General features: G+C 34.9%; 1 long non-coding RNA gene across 9 annotated transcripts in view; it reads right to left on the bottom strand.

The window, feature by feature from the left end:
* LOC108190697 (uncharacterized) overlaps positions 1 to 11,756 on the bottom strand; it is a 135,382-nt gene extending 123,626 nt beyond the window's left edge. For 8 of the 9 annotated variants that reach the window (XR_012382578.1, XR_012382580.1, XR_012382574.1 and 5 more), the window contains exons 1-2: positions 11,657 to 11,756; positions 11,343 to 11,393 (exon numbers count right to left, since the gene is read on the bottom strand). This is a non-coding gene — a long non-coding RNA (uncharacterized lncRNA). Of the gene's footprint in view, positions 1 to 11,292; positions 11,394 to 11,656 lie in introns of all 9 variants that reach the window. The other variant, XR_012382573.1, reaches the window with a different exon arrangement.
* Between the last annotated feature and the right edge of the window lie 6,512 nt (positions 11,757 to 18,268).

The raw sequence follows: 18,268 nt of genomic DNA on the forward strand, positions 1-18,268 counted from the left end.
AAGTGATTGGTATATAAAGAAAATAAAAGGTATCCCCATCGAAGTAAACTGTAATGGCCCGTTTCCACTGAGTGGTACAGTACGGTATGGGTCGGTATGCTTTTATGACCATTTCCACTGTCAAAAGGTACCAAAAAGCGAACCAAACCATATTACTTTCTGTGTACCATTTCTAAAGGGTACCTAGCATGACAAAAGGGTACTAAAAGGCGGAGCCAGACATGCAGCTGCAAACTTTGTTATATACCACACCCGCCATTGGTAGTGTGATTCATCGAAATCGAATCGCAATTGTGATTTGAAATGTTGTAATTAACTAATCACAAGAGACTGCAATATGAAATATATATGTATTATATCATTTCCCACACCCATTTTCCTGTCATGTGTGTGACGGTCCTACTAACCAATTGAGTGAGCTCACTTTCATTCTGCCCAATCAGAATTGCACAACCGAACTGAGGAACACACACAATAAAAACAATAAAAACAAACAGGAAAGCACGGACAAGTGGGACGATGGTGACGCTTTAGAAGCTTTAATAGACTAAATAATATCAAAAAAAAAGAAAAAAAAAAAAACAGCACGTCGGTAATCTGGGAATAATTTGGTTTCAAAGTTACAGACACTGAACAAACAGGTCAGTTGTAAGAGCTGTCACAGAATTGTTGCCACAGCACAAGGAACACAGCTTCCAGCACCCTAAAAGCACCACAGGCTCCAGGTGATAACTAATGCCATAACTCACTACTGTTTGTGCTATAGAAAAATGAGTGTTTAATTTCTGAATGTTTAAAAACAAACGTTGGAGTAATATAATCAATCTTTTGAGTTCCTTTTTTTAACACACTGCATTTTAGCAGTAAGAAGCTACGATACAGAATATTGGACTACAATAATGACTAGCTTGACTCAAAATAAATAGCAAATCAAATCGAAATATTTGTTAAAAAATTTGTCATAAGAAAATCTTCCCCAAATTTTCAAAAGTCCGACTGAGATATGTATACTGTATATGGCATGCACGTATATGATGTTCCAGGTTTTGATCCTTTTGAAATGCAATCTAATCTAATTACAAGTACTTTGTTTGGGATCTGATTAAAACAGCAATCTGACTGTAAACATTTTAAAACATAACAAAATTTAATTACAAGTGATGATTGTAATCTGAAAACATAATTTAACTGCTCAGCACTTTAGAAACAACATCCTGTGCAAGGAACTGTAGCTCAGTCAGCTTGGCACAATTATGCACATCAAGAGCTTATAAAACGTCTACCTTGACTGCAACATACCGTAAACTACTTTGACAATTATCTGCCAAATGCAGCTCATATATGTAAAGCGGAGAAGAAAAAAAAAGTAATTTCCATGTGAATCACCATGAGCTTTAACAGGTCTCATCCAATACTTAAATTAAGAAGAAATTCTGCAGCCAGGGGTTTTCAGCTTTAGTTTAATTTGTCAAAATTGCTTCTAAAAAAGAAGTCTATTTCTGAATTGAAAAACCAGGGCATGAGACCTCCCGTGTGTTATGTTGTAAGTCTTTGTGAGTAAAACCGCTAAGACATTTCAGGAGGTATAACTTAAAAAAAGAAAGTCAGAAAACATCCACTCATTTCCTCCCAGCATCCAAGAGGCAAATCTTAGCAACAAACGGAACGCCACAAAAGCCTGACAGTTAAAAAGTTCACTTTCTCTTTCCCCTAGGAGAGGCGAACACCAGGATTGCTACACTTGGAACGTCTGCAGCAAAAACCGGACACCTGGAAGGGATTAGCTAATGATCACTGGAGTCAGATCAAACACATAGCGACTGGTTCAAGACAAGCTTTCTGCTATCGATCATCCTTCGTGTTCTTTACAGTGAAAACCATTTCAGCTGTTGGCGTACAGCGTCGAAATAAAGTCATTACTCTTTTGTGTCAACATATTAAATAGTGTGACCATTTGTGCTCATGAGGGGGTTCTTTAAACCAAAGCATCCGAAAATCAAAGCAAAGCAGAGGACAAAGAACACAAAAACAACCCCCATCATATCTCCACCCCCCTATCGGCACATCAACCACTACGCACACAGCATCTCCTACAGTGGCACACAAGCCTGGGAAGCTGTCAAACCTCCAACAAGATAAATGTCCTTCAGGCAAAGCAGAGGACACAATCAGTCATAATTAAATGTTTAGAAAGCTAAAGGAAATGGCCCGTTAAAAATGATTTCCAGACCGCTTTAGACATGCCCTCGGTTGAATGGTGGCCTGAGCTGAGGGTCTTTGCTTGACCTTAATCAGAGTTCACACTGTGATGTAAACAGTGAGCGAATAAATAATTAAATAAATAATTAAATACTGCACACTAACAAAAGTCTTGTTGCCTATCAGTCAGTTATCATCAAATTATAAATCGACTTTCTTATGAAAATACTTAAAATGGCTGAAAGAATGCATATAAACCATTTATTGTTGCATTCATGTACTGTAAATGATCAGTTAAAGCCTTCTTCAGTTTAATCAGATCTTATTTTCATTCAACTTTAGCAATAGCTGGATGCCTTCATCCATATTAGGGTGGACTTCTTTGGGGCTAAGCCCCTTATCCCTTTCGACCCTAGCAATGCCCCTGGCCCTGATGTATTTTTTTGTAGTCCTCAAATCCGTTCGTTGTAGGCTTTGCTAAGCTAACTCTATAAGAGCCAATGTCTCCCTTTGCATTGAAGTTTGAGTATCTTACATTCAGAAATGTTGTTTATGTTCACGCAGCTACATTACGCATCAACCTAAGTTTAAAACATGATATCATAGTGGACCACCCATTTAATTAAAATTTAATTCCATGAACTACATGTATACAACTGAGATGGAAATTTGACTAAAACCTTTTTTTTTTTTTTGCTACATTAATTACATTTTATTTTATTATTTATATATTTACAGGTAATCTTTGTTCTTTGAGATCATTTAAAATACATAAAGAAAAAAAAATAACTGACTTTATATTAAACGTATTACAGAAATATGTCAATTAAATATAATTAAAATGTCACAACCTGTCATTTTGGCAACTTGCCTTCAATATAAGCTGTTTTTAGACAAAGTTTTGAGTTCTGGGATGTTTTTATAGTTTAACAACCTCTTATGTGTCCCAGGATCAAGGGAAATGTCATTTCTTCATTTCATGGCCCCTTAAAAAACTCACCATTAGCACCCGGCGTTTGTTCTGTTCCACTGCATCGAGGTGATTTTAAACACAAGAACCCATGGACCAGCCCCAAAGTCTTTGAAATCAAAAAGTGATTGAGTCTTCATAGCAGGTGCAGAGTTTAAATTCGAGAGAAGAGAATAAGCTTGAATGAATTATTTGCCTCAAGTGCTACTAAAGCATAGGTCAGCTCTGAATCATCAAAGCTATCGGACCATAAAATGTTCTCTTTTTCTTTTTTTATTCCATTCCTCTCTCTCCCTTTCTATCTCTCCCACTCTCCCTTTGTTTTGAAGCCTTTTCTCTCCAATTATCCCATTAGGTTTTGAATGGAATCATTGCCAGTAAAGGACAACGTATTATGAAGAATATTTCTGAACGCACAGCCTTTTCTTGCTTTTCCAACCTAGCAGCCAACCGAAAAAAAACCCCTATAAAACCAGTACGCCTTATTTAAGCAGTGAAACAACAGTCTAACAATCGTCCAAATGCGTGTGCATTTACGTACGCATTTATCATAACATTCCAAAACAATGCTGGAGTTTTAGGAAGATAAAGGCTAAGCTCATTAATAATAGACGACTGGATTCCAATTAAATGTTGGATAGGGAGCCTTCAGCTGCTCCAAGTGAAAGTACAAATTGTTTTAACCTCGGAAAGAAAAAAAAGGTTGAATGACAGCATGAATCCAGAAATGAGCTCATGACCCCTGCTAATGGGAGACACTGGTGATATATTCATCTTCTGAGGAATGGAAGTGAGAAAAGGAAAGTCACAATGGCCACCCTGTCACATCGCTATCAGCAGATTAGTCTGATGGCTTATGGTCACTTTGTCTGATCCCAGCCAGCTGAAGTCTAATGACCTGTATCAGGATTTTTTATTTTTTTTTTTCAAAAGTGCTCTGAAGTTCCATTGAGTAAGGGTGGTCTTTTTTATGATTTCAATAGGACTTCATGATACCATCACTATATGGAGTTGGAGTAGAGGTCTATATGCAAGTATTTATTTTGAAGGTTTAGATAGAGATGGTTGTCCTGTTTTTGTTATCAGCATCAGTTGGAAAATCATTTACATTTCTAATAGCTCATAGAAGTTTTTGCATTGATTTGTAAGCTTACTTTTAAGAATCTGTTCCTATACAATGAGGTCAATACAACTTAAACAAGTTTTTGACAGCAATTTTGAAAGCAACACCAAAAAAGAACAATTATGTTGGTGTAGATTACTATTTTCTTTTTACTTTGCTGAAGATAATCTATGTAAATGTAGATTCTAAACGTAGGCAGCTTGGCTAAAACAAGGCTAAACTTGGGCTAACAGTGAAACTCAAATAGACATCTAAGAATAGCCCACAACTAGAATAGTCATCAAATAGACAGATTAGACAGACTTTAAATGTGTAGTAATTCATTTCTGTTTATTTGATGACTAGTCTATTTTGCCCTATATGTTTATAAGAATTTTACCTTGTTTTAGGCAAGATGACTATGTTTTTATCACTATTAACTATTAGTCAATTACTATTGACTATTAGACTTCTTTTAAATACAAAAAAAAATGACTGCTGTTTTTTTTTAAAACCATTAAGAATGACTTTTACAGGGTTAAACACTAAGGATTTTTTTTCTAATGGCCCGGTTTTATCATGAGGAATCATTGAATTGTTTTTAGTTGTCTTTCTCTGAATAGGCGATTTAATGGGGAATATTGTGAATTGCTTATGTGAATTGTATCTCTTTGCGATAAAAAAAATTAGGTATAAAAAAATAAGGTTTTACTGAGATGGATGTCAGCCCAATCTGCAAAATTAAGACATGGTTAAAATGATTTTAGACCTGCAATACAATATTACAGTGACTTTTTAAGGCCTAAAATTTAGTTTTTAAAATTTAAGACATTAAGACTTTAAGACCAGTACAGGATTACTGAATTATCAGTTTTATTTCACAATTTGACTGACATGTTTGTTCAAGAGTGAAACAAAGCTAGTGTTAGTACACTGACAAATACAGTAAGCTAACTAATGACCAACAATACCAAACTTAATAAAATACATTTGAATATATTTAATACATAACCAAAAAGCAGTTAATATAATTTTTTAGTTATTTCAAACATTTTTTGGGGGCTTGAGGAAAACGTGACTCGAGACTACAAAATGAAACTGTAAAACTCAATGATATACAATTCAGCTGACCATCTTTCAAAACAGTAGAAAAGAAAATAAGAAATATAAGATTCTTTACAGCCTGATATTTATAAAATGGAGGATGTATCCTAGACTGTAAAACAGAAGTTACATTGAGAGATTACAGAAATGTGTTTTAAAACGTCCAGGTTTAAAGTAAACAGGACAAATCAGAGGTCATATTATATTATATTATATTATATTATATTATATTATATTATATTATATTATATTATATTATATTATATTATATTATATTATATTATATTGTAGTTTTTATTTACTGAATTTGAATTTATTGCACATGGTATGGCGATGACATTTAAACCTAAAAAGGCTATAGTCCTATTTTCTACATTAAATGCATATGAGAGGGTAATCGAAATCTTACCAAAGCAAATTAGCAAGTGGCGCAAGAGTTCAGCATCAATTCCAACAAGAATCTGTAAAAATATATTACATTAAGACAATGAATTCTTAATTAAATAGCCAATAGCCTATTATTTACTATAGTAGTATTTTGTGTATTATATTATTTCATACAAGTATAAAAAATAAAAATTTAATCTTCCTGTCAATGAATTTGTGTAACCTCTTCTCCAAAGCCACTACCAGTCGGTCAGTATGTATTGCTGTAGCTCAGAGACCTTCAAGTGTGAAGTACCGTAGTTTGGGTAATGGCTAGACAGGTTACAAATACAGCAAAGAATAGTGCATATACTTATAGAATTATTTTTGTGAACATGTACACCAATAATAGCAGTTTTTAATTACTGCACGGGTTAGGTTTGGGGTTGTGATGGGTGAAAACATGAATAAAACACAACAGGTCACTGTTAGGTTTGGGGTAGGAGTAAACGTTAATAAAAAAACAATAGGTTGTACAAGACGTAAAATAAATGGATCAAAATCCATTAGATGTGTATACAGCCCATGTAGAGCTCAAGTCCCACCTATTTAAAGCTGACTCTCTTTTCATACCTAACTTCTTTAATTTTAAAAACCAAGGGATATCAAGAGACATCAAAGCATTGTTATGACTTTGTTTGTTATATAATGTAAAATATGTTTCAAAAATTACTGTTTGTAAAATCATGTTTCCTCTAAATGTTCAAATCAAATCTATTGATTGTGCTCTGGATGATTTTACACAAGGTTGTGCAGGCTGTGTAGAGACAGGTTTATAATTTTGAAAGATATTCAGCTAAAATGTATAGCATTGCGTTTGTGGTTTCATTTTGTATAGTCTTAAAGGTCATGTTTTTTTCAAGCCCCCCAAAAATGTCTGAAAAAAAAACAACAAAACTAAACAATTAGAATCATTTTAACTGAATTATTGTTGATTATTAAATATATTCAAATGTGTTTTATTGAGTTTGGTATGGCTGGTCATAGTTAACTCAGTGTATTTGTCAGTGTAATAACTCAGAATCACAGAAATGTTGGCACTGAATTATGTTTTCACCCTTGAACAAACATGTCAGTCAAATTGTGAAATGAAGCAGATAATTCAGTAATCCTGTTCTTAAGGTTTAATATTCTTTCCCCCCATATGTTATTTAACTTCAGAGTCAATTATTCAAACAATGAATAAAGCTATTTAAAGCTAATTAGTTAAGTTCCTCTATGCAGTTGCACACATCTCAGACGTTTAAGGTGCCGAAAAATCCATTTTCAATCATGGCTGAGCGCTTTAGTTTTGAGAAGTTTAGTTCAGGTATAATTGAATGTTTAAAATTTCTAACTAATGAATGAATGAATGAATAAATAAATGAATGAACGAATGAATGAACGAATGAATTCATTTAAAAGATAAATGTCATCTTTGACAAAAAGAGTTTGAGTTGTAATTCATGGCCGATCAGTGCATACCCTGTAAAATATACATATACATAAAAAATATACATATTTTTTTTAAGCTGTTTGGACAGAACTGTAACTGTAATCCAACTGCTTGGGTCTACACACAAGCTGTGCTTTCATCACAGGGAAATGGAAACAAAACCTTCATTGCGGCACATTTAAAAATGCAACACTAATGACCCATGTCAACAATTCTTCTTCTATTTGTTTAAATTCTTGTTGGCAACACATAGTGGTGTGTCTCTGAACACTGTAACACGTAAAAAGTGTTCGAAGCTATATTATGAATATTAATGAAGTTGCATCTCGTTCACAATAAAACACGCTGATTGGTTTGAACCAAGTCCTTCTCATGAACTAATGAACAGATGTGCTGAAAACTCAATGACGTCACTTTGTACCACTTTTTGTCTCCACGCTGGAATTTACACAATGACCTCAACGCTGTGACGTTGCTTCAGAATTTCTTTTTAAACAAGAAGAACAAATTTGCTCTAAACAACACAAAAACAACCAATTTTCACTTGTTAGCTATATATATATATATATATATATATATATATATATATATATATATATATATATATATATATATATATATATACGTGTGTGTGTGTCCTAATAGTTTTTTAGCAACATGGGACATATATAGGACTGCCAACATCTCAAAAAAATGTGTTTTGGTGTTTTATGAACCTTTAAAACAAGTTTGCACTACTTTTGATAAAAAAAAAAACAATGCAAAGTTTCTTTTTATTTTTTGGATTAAAATTAAATTCCTCATATTGTGTAATATATCCATAAAATCGTATTGTTTCCTTCTTTTAAATGTAGACGTTTTTGCATATATTTGATATCTATCTATATAGTTATATGTCAAAAATATCAGTGGCTGTTACTCACTTGCAAAGTATTCTCTCTTGTTAAGCCAAGGGTTAAATATGTTCTTCCCTCAAGGCTGGATATATATGCATGCCTCATGTGAATAGATCCAACTCTAAATTGGTGCGGAACCGAGATGTACCTTTACAAATGTATAAATTATTGATAGTCTTGGGAGGGGACACAGCAACTTTGTACTGACCTTCAATGTGCTAAAATTGGGCTTTAAGGGCCCACATCTCTCCTTTTAATTCTTTTCTTTGCCAAAAGAAGGTCAGTAGAACCAGTATATAGTAATTAGCAAAATCCTCTACCCTTGTGAAGGTCATTTAAACAGAAAGTTATTCCACTATGTCCCGCCTGCTGAAATCACGTCATACATCCTGTATTCTATTATAGGTTTCGAACCCAATTGTTTCAGCGGGCAGGTGAGTGGAGTTTTACTGTACTGATTTATTTGACACACTACGGAAATGTTTGTCATCCAAGTGCCCTCAAAGCACACAACAGAGGACGGTGGATCATAGTTGGGCACATCTTCTCAGTAACTTTTCACCTGAAAATTTAAGCCATATCACATACCTCATACTTTTCCCTATTTCGTTATTTCTGATGCTGTCAATCTTTCTTTCCACTGTGTAATCTCACATCGATTGAGTGTCCACAGATGGCAGTCCCCTCTGGGTTTGAGCCCGCATCTCCACAGGCTCTGCCTTCACTGCACCAAGAAATCAATTTGCCACTAATGCAGAACTCAAGCAGGTGACAGATTCAGAGGGAGGGCCACCCTTCCATAAGAGGTGCACTTATTTAATCCTGTATGTGATCCACACCATTGCCTGTATATCTGCCGGAATGATCTCAGGAAAGAGGACATGGTTGCCAACTTTTCCAGATCCCATTTAGACATTTGAAATGTATTCAGACATTTGACAAGCATATCAAATTGTTGGAAACTGACTGAGCAGGAACTGTTTGCTTCTACAATGACTAAAGTGGACGCCTAAAATCCCCTGCACACAAACAATAAAGGCTGCCACTTTAAACTTTCGAGAGTCTGCCCTCTGTTTAGAATGCATTCTTGAAATCCTACACAAAGTGCAGCACATCAGGCTTTGTTGCATGGGGCAAACTCATCTCTAAAACTTCGAAGTAGCTTTAATTCAGTATTCTGGCACTTTAGATGTGTCTTTGAAGGTTCCTAGCTTTCCATTTTATTCACCACAGGGGAGAAAAATCGCTAAATGACTGGAATCTTGAGAAGGCTCTGGACTGATGTGCATCTCTTCTCACAGAATTTCACAAGTCCAACTCACGATTCAAAAGCCCTTTGAGCCTTTTTTAACAAAAACACTTTTATTTGCTTTTAAGCTGGATTCTCTTAGTCTCGGTGGAATAATAATGCTTGGATAGAAGCCAGTTAAGCGTGGAGACGTCGACAGCTTGAAATAAAGTAAAAAAAAAAATAAAACATCGATCTGTTGTAGGATGATATGCATGCAGTCTGAGATGTCAGTACAATACCAAATCTAATGACAAAATATGTACAATTAAAGGTAATGTATAGTATGGCAGGAATTTCCATTTGAACAATAAGAAAAAACATAGAAACCATCAGAGAAATACATTTAACTATTAGCAATACATGTAGTTCAAGTGAAGGAATGCAGAATAATAAAGATATACAGCAGGGGTGCTCAAACTCAGTCATGAAGGGCCGGTGTCCTGCATAGTTTAGCTCCAAGTTGCCTTAACACACCTACCTACCTGTAAGTTTCTAGTATAGAGCTTGATTAGCTGATTCACATGTTTAATTTGGGTTGAAGCTAAAATCTGCAGGACACCAGCCCTCCAGGATCGAGCTAGGGCACCCCTGATATAGAGTAAAGCTGCATGATTACATTTTCATTTGAATGGTTCCTTTTAAATCCAATTAATATACCCAATCATACACACAGTAAAACGCAGGTTTCAGAGATTTATAAATACTTTTCTTAAGGCTTTTTTTGAATGAGTGGTCAATTATTCCCGGAAATGAGTTGTGACATCAGTACATTGCTGGATTTCTGCTATGTGTAAACAGCACATATTTGAATTCACCAGTAAAGTCATTCTGCTTTTATTACTGTGTGAAATAGCTATAGATAATATATTTGTTTAAACTAGTTGTGGATTAATGTCAATACACAGATACACTTACCAACAAGGGTGTTTATTGTTTTCACTATCTTCAGTAATATGTTGTTGTTTTTGTATGTTTGTATTCATTTTGAAAGCAAATTTTGATTTAGTTTAAGTCTTGGGGTGTTTTTACACCTAGACTCTTGTTTCGGAACCTGTCTTATTTGTCCAGTTAGTGCGGTTCGTTTGGCATATGTGAATCCAGCAATCACGCTCGGATCCGCGCCAAAACAATCGGTCCAAGATCGCCTGAAAGAGGTGGTCTTGGCTCAATTGAAACGAACTCTAGAGCGAATCGATTGTAGTGAAAAAGCGATACAATCTGAGCGCGGCTATATCACAGTGTTTTTAGATATTTAATATGCATACAGCTATGTAAAAAGAGAATTATGAGTAGGGTAAGAGGTCATTCCAGATATCCCAAGTCTCCCGGGAGTTTCCTGCAAATGAGTGATAATCTCAAGGAAATCACACGTCTCCCTCCCAGTCCTCAAATACGTCGCGCACCCTTCTCACCCCTCCCCACCGCATCCCTCCTCGCTCTTCAGACACGTAGCACGCACCATCAAACACCACCAAACCCCCTTTAGTCTAGTTTTAGTCTACTACATTTCATAAGATTTTAGTCGACTAAATCTACTTGAGATTTAGTTAACTAAAGTATATGAGTTTTATTTAGGTATAATTTAAGTAAATATTGTATACATTTATTTGCATACAATATTCTAATTTAAAATTAGATAAAACTGTCTAATTAAAATATGGAATATAGCTTTCCCGTTGAAGACCAAAAATTAGGTATGCATAGTTTATTTATATTATAATGTCAAATATGGTGTCAATCAATCCACACGTAAGAACAGTTGCCATTTGAAAATGCAGGATTGTTCAGTTGTTTAGCAAACTCTTTATTTGAACGTGGTAGTATTTTTAACCAGACTGGCAAAATCATAAAGTTGTTAAACAATACCACCCATGTCCAACACTGTAACTTATAGTTTTAGTAGATAACCAGCTCCCTACCTTGCATGACTGAAGACAAGAAGTTTGTTGGCCCAATGGTATGGAGTGAAACTACAAACATAAAGACACATTAATAATAATAAAAAAAGTAATTATTAAAAACTAACGAAGCCTAACAAAAAATAAATGTATAAAAGGCATGGAGATAATACAGAAAACAATATTTCAATAGACCTTTGAAGCTAAAGCAAAATGTGGCTAATACACTAACGTTAGCCACGCAAATAGATATTTAGGGCACTTATAAGCTCAACGTCGATTCATATTACTATACAGGCATAATAAACATTAATACAAATCAAATAAGCACTTACAAGCGATGCAAGAGTTAAGATCGCAGAAAAACACGACGATTAACGAGCGCCGCCGTCACGCTTTCTGCTTACATTTGGATCACGCACCACTGATCGACGTGAACAGGAATGGATCCAGCTTGCAATAATATTAAAGCCGCCACTAGATGGAGCTCATTAACAAAGTGAAAGTAAATATATTGCTAAAGAAAAATCCACATTTGATACACAATATCTTGTTAAATTAAACATTAATTAATCTTACATTAATTCTGTTTTATCAAACTTGTTCCAGCAATTCCACCAGGTGCAACCACCTCTTCATGTGATATAATGAGAGACAAAATGGTATACCAAAAATAAAAATGTTGTCATTACTTACCCTCTCCACCCTCATGCCACGCATGGCATGTTTTGATTGTTACAATATTTTGTTGTGGGTTTCCTCCTTGTACTCCGATTTCCCCCACAGTCCAAAGACATGCAGTCCATGGTGAATTGAATAAGCTAAATTGGCAGTACTGTATGTGTGAATGCAAGAGTGTAAGGGTGATTCCCAGTGTTAGGTTGCAGCTGGAAGGGCATCTGCTGGGTAAAACATATGGATAAGTTGGCAGTTCATTCTGCTGTGGCGAACCCAGATTAATAAAGGGACTAAACTGAAAAGAAAATGAACGAATTAATATGTTGTTGTTACCCTTCTGGACTTTTATTGTTTTAGGACCCTTGATGTGTATGGAGGATCAGAAAGTTCTGAGGTTTCATCCAATAAATCTTGATTTGTCTTCTTTCAGTTAAATGAAACATTCATTCATTCATTTTCTTTTCACTTATAGTCCTTTTATTAAAATGGGTTCGCCACAGTGGAATGAATAGCCAACTTATCCAGCATACTGTATGTTACGCAAGAGATACCCTTTCAGCTGCAACCATCATGGGAAACATCCACATTCACTAATCCATACACATACACTACAGACAATTTAGCTCACCCAATTCACCTATACCACATGTTTTTGGACATGAGGGGGAAACCGGAGCACCCAGGGGAAACACGCCAACAAGGAGAGAACATGCAAACTCCACACAAAAATGCTAACTGAACCAGCGGAGGCTCGAACCAGTGACCTTGTTGCTGTGGGGCGATTGTGCTACCCACTGTGCTACTTTTCTGCCCCTTGACTGAAACATTATGGGTTAAAGTGAATGAAAGTAAATAATTAAATAATTGTTCAAATTTTGAGTGAACTATCCTGTAAATGCAACTCTTTGGAAAAAAAATTAAGATTCCCTAGTCGCCGCATTAAGATTGATTGTGTGTGTACATGACATTACCATATAATATAACTAAAATATCCTTGTCTCAGATAAGATGAGTGTCCATGACTTCACCATAAGAAAGAGACTGGGAAAGATGGTTTGCATGGCAGAGTTTTTAGACAAAAAACACTGCTGAGCAAAAATAACATAAAGTCTTGTCTCAGTTTTGCCAAAACATCTTGACGATCACCAAGACTTTTGGGAAAATACTTCATGGACTGAGACAAAAGTAGAGAGACAAAAACTTTTTAGTGACCTCAAGCTGAAGTTCTGCAGCAGGACAATGATTCAAAGCACCAGCAAGTCCACTTCTGGATAGCTGAAGAAAAACTAAATGAAGACTTTGGAGTGGCCTAGTCAAAGTCCTAACCTGAATCCAATTGATCTTAAAAAGGCGGTTCATGCTCATAATCCAATGTGGCTGAATTAAACAATTCAGAAAAGATGAGTGAGCCAAAATCATCCACAGCACAACAACAGACCAACTGCAAGTTATCAAAAACACTTGATTGCAGTCGTTGATGCTAAGGGTGTAGCAACAGTTATTAGGTTTAGGGACAAACACTTTGTCACACAGGGCTATGTAGTTATGTATTTTGTTTATCCTTAATAATAAAAACTGTAATTAAAAAAACTGCATAGATAAATCTCATAAGGTCATCATCAGAAAGAGGAAGTAAAATGAAGAGCATCAGATGCACAAGAATGTGAAAAGAGAGGTCACATCTCAGCCATTGTATCGTGCCACACTGCATCTTTGATTCATTGTTCGGATCAGCTGAGTTAAGCCAAAATCAATCAGTCTTCTCTTTTATCCTGCATGCGTTATCTATGATGGATTGACTTTGTCCTGCAAATGCTAATAAATAAATTACTACCTCTAATCAGCCAGAAACTCACGCTTCCTCTACTAGATGTTATTAGTCAGAGTGAAAAGGGCAGCCACTATGTTCTACTTCATTTACAACCAAGAGAAATGAACTCTAGATGCTGTTCAATGAAACGCAAAGCATTTTGCGGCCATCTCATAATCATCATGTAGCTAAACCTATTCTGGGTTCTTGTGAACTGGATTATATTACTACTCCGGTGTACCTTTGCAGGGGTTATTTTGAAGTACTAGGCCATTTACTGATCTGCCCTGATATTTAATTTCACATAACTCTGCCTGATAAGATTTAATCTCTCTAAATATTAGATGCATGCACAGTATTTTTGGCCCCTCATTGTAAATCATTTCTGAATCTTATTTCTGGTTTGCACATGTAATTCCATCTAAGCTCGTTGTGGGACCTTCAGTTTAATTTTTTTCCCTTTTTTTTCATCAAAGAGTAAACAAGAATAATAATGGATTGACTGTGGCTGATTAATCGCAGGGGCTTTGGATGTCAGTGGATTAACCTGCGCTTCTGAATAGGCATGAGGTATTTACTCATATGTCAGGGATGGAAATCCATACAAGGACATCTCATCAGAACTGTGGGGGACTTCAGGACATTTGTGGGGTTTTAGCTGTTTGCTTATATATGAGAGTGCATGTTTGTGTGTGACTTTGTGCCTGTTCCTATGTTAAAACACAGGTAAGTATGTATGCTGCAACATGATTTACAGTGTAAGGATTTTCTGCATTCTTCTGTAAGATGAATAGAACATTGCACCAAATGATATGGGACTGATAATATGCCATTTCAGTCTTATTTTAATAATTAATTTAAAATACTATCACTGTTTATTTTCATTTTATTTAGGTGTAAAAACTGGCACTTAATATCTAGTTTAATAATTGTTTAAAATTAAATTAGCTTCAAAGATACAGTAAAAACTGCAATATTGTGGAATTTTAATTTAGTTTGAAACAACACCATATATTAATTTTATTTTCCTTTATAGTTCCATAATTCATGAGGGTTCTCCACAGCGGAATGTAATGTAATGTGTATTTATAAAGCGCATTTATTGTGTATATGGCCATTCACCCAAAGCACTTCACAATCATAAGGGGGGTCTCTTCACACCACCAACAGTGTGCAGCATCCACTTGGAATGAACTGCTAACTTATCCAGCATATGTTTTACACAGCGGATGCTTTTTCAGCTGCAACCCAGTACTAGGAAACACCCATACACACTCTTTCACAGACATACTACAGAAAATTTAGTTTATTAAATTCTTCTACAGCACATGTATTTGGACTGTGGGTGAAACCGGAGCATCCAGAGGAAATCCACGGAGAGAACGACTGACCCAGCTGGGACTCAAACCAGCACAACACATTTCATAAGGGAATATTTTTACATTTTATTTTGTTTATTTCATTCAAAACATGTCACTTCATCCAACATAAATCTTTTTAATATAATGATTTGCTGCTCTGCTTTGATCAGATATTGCTGTATTCTTTAACAGTTGTTATTTGAAGTTCTACTTTAGCTTTATTTTTAACTGAAAGACTGTTTAGTGTAAAACTATGCTTTTACTCCAGAAATCGTTGGTGAACAGATTTTGAACAGATTTTGTAACCATTATGAATGTATTTGCTGTCACTTAAAAAATGAAGAAAAACCAAAACAACAAAATATTGAGGGATAAAAAACAACAACAGAATATTGATACAATTTTAGTATATCATTCATGAAAGAAAGAAAGAAAGAAAGAAAGAAAGAAAGAAAGAAAGAAAGAAAGAAAGAAAGAAAGAAAAATATCACAGCTGTTTTAGCATGAAAAAAATTCAATAAGCTACTTGCTCGATTTGTAAAATACAAATATGTCTTATGGAAAAGAATGGAACAAGTTTAGTTCTGTTAAATGATTCATTCTAGTTGTTTGACACTAAATGAAGAAATAATCAAATTAATGAGATAAAAACTTTTTGACTGGATGAGATTTTAGCTCTTCATATGAACGACAATTTCTGGTGAGTTACTGTGCACTTCCATCACAGTAGGTGGCGGTATGCACTGGTTTGCATACCCACCAATAAAACAGCTTAAGAATAAGTCACTGCGCATGCTTAGCTTAACAGAATGAACTTTTGGATTTCTGCAGATGTGGTGTTCCACAAATATATGGCAACTTATTCTTGGCACAAGTAACTTAGAGACAAAAACAAAAATACACTTTGAGTTCTTTTCGCATGTTGACAATTTAATATTTGCACTGTTTCCTTCAAACAAGCTACTGGGGCATGAACACTGCTCTATGAGCTTGAATAAGACTGATGCAGTGATTGAATGATAAAGATGTACAGTTGCAGCTGGACAGAAGCTTTCCTAGCCAGTGGTTATGATAGTGTTCCTTTAAATGGGATGCTAGAGGAAGTAAGCTCCGAGAAAAGCAATCATTGATGCTCAGTACATCTGTTTTTGTTTTTTTGTTTTTTTTAATACCATTGTTTTTTGTGTTACTACTTTACAGCTTTAAAAAAGTTATTTACAAATGCTCTTGTTATAATTTGTTAAAATCTTGTTATAATTATAGTTATAATATTAGTTATATTGTGAAGATCTGAGGCAAATAAGCTTTATGGGTAATTTGGTGAAATCACAGCAAGCTGGCTGCAAATTAAGAACTTCAACGCTGACAACTAAGACATAATTGAAACAACAAAACAGATTTTAAAAACCATACATGGACAAGACTGAAACTTGTTGATGTAACAAGGATGCATCTTGCTCAGTTGAAGTGTTTTACTGACACTGAGTGAATAAGAATACATTCAATCAGATAAACAAAACATTAATATTACAATTCAATTAGCTGAAAAGAAGTTACACAGACATATTAAAACCATGTTGAATCTAAAAGTTTATATTGTGTTCATATAGCACATTCAAAGCAGTTCAAGTTTACTTTGTTTAGATGCACAATGGGTGCTACAATAAATCGTGTTGATTGAACTATTATTATTATTTTTCTTTTCAGTGTAATAATCAGAAATCACCATGTTGGAATACTATCTAAAAGATCAGGTGACATGCTACATTATTTAAACAGGTTGTAAATAGAAAGCAATGGCTGATGCAGTTTAAGATTTCAGTCTGGTAGTATTCTTACTTCAGAAAAGCACAAAGCTTTGAGTCAGAGCATCAGTCTCCCCCTCGGTTGTTCTGGTGTGTTCATGTCTGTAAGCAGATGCGATCTTTGTCTCTCTCCCCCACATCTGTCTTGTTGTTTCCACCCTGCTGTCTTACAGCTTTCACCACACCATTCTAAGCCTGCTGACAGAGGCCCTTAGCAGTTATGATATACATTTTTTTTTCTCTGATTTACTTTACCTGCATTGTCTTTTTTGCTCAGCTAGATACTTTAAAACATATAAGCTGACAATTTCTATAACTGAGAAATACATCAGAACAACAAATTATAGTTTAACTAAATGCACACAATTAAACTATTCAGCATTACACAGCATATTAATAGAGTGCCTCTTGTGATTATAATCATCATGATTCTTGATTTGTTTGTTATATAACTCTTAGGCATGAAAAGAAAAAAAACATAAGGCTGAAATGCAAATTATCCATCAATCAAGACTTGCATATATAGTTTAATATAATTCCATTTTAACAAGAATTCCAAAGGCCAAACAAGCACATAGCGTCTAGACCCCTAAGAAATGTGTTTGAAATAACGCCGTAAACAAATAAGATGTACTGACAACTAATAAGCTGATTGTTTTGATGAATGGGATAAAAAAAGAAAAGGTAGATGAATTATATAATTTGTGTGCCTTGATTTGCTTTGATTTGATAATAGGTCTTGGTATGTTAATCACAGTTTGCAATTTAAAAGGTTCTCAATTACTTGATGTTGGTTAACAAAAGGAACTGAAGTGCACTGATATTTCATAAATGACGTGCTTGATTTACATAAAAAACTAGCACAAACAATGCTCAGCAAATAAAAAAGAAATAAATATAAAAGCCATCTATCTATCTATGCATGTGTAAGTGTGTTTATGTGTGTGTGGCTGTATTTTTAGCATGCATTTCGGCTGTATTTCAACTGCCGTGGTGTGTGCGTAGACCAGGGGTCCGTTCTTCGTACATGGATTACTGGATTAGCTGGATTTGGATATTGACGATTTGACACGATCCAGGATCGTTTCGTTCTTCAAAGCTGATCCAAGAGTTGTTGTCATAGCAACAGTTCTGCTAGGTCAAACCTGACCGGGAGCAGGTTCAATTCATATAAACAGGATTAGATCGGCTCAGTTCAAGCAAAGATAATACAGAAAGTATGTTCCGAATTCTGATATTTTCTTACAGTAGTAAATATATACACTTGGGAAAATGGTACATATTTTTTAACTA

Source organism: Danio rerio, chromosome 7, assembly GCF_049306965.1.
Source record: "Danio rerio strain Tuebingen ecotype United States chromosome 7, GRCz12tu, whole genome shotgun sequence".
Lineage (NCBI taxonomy): Eukaryota > Metazoa > Chordata > Actinopteri > Cypriniformes > Danionidae > Danio > Danio rerio.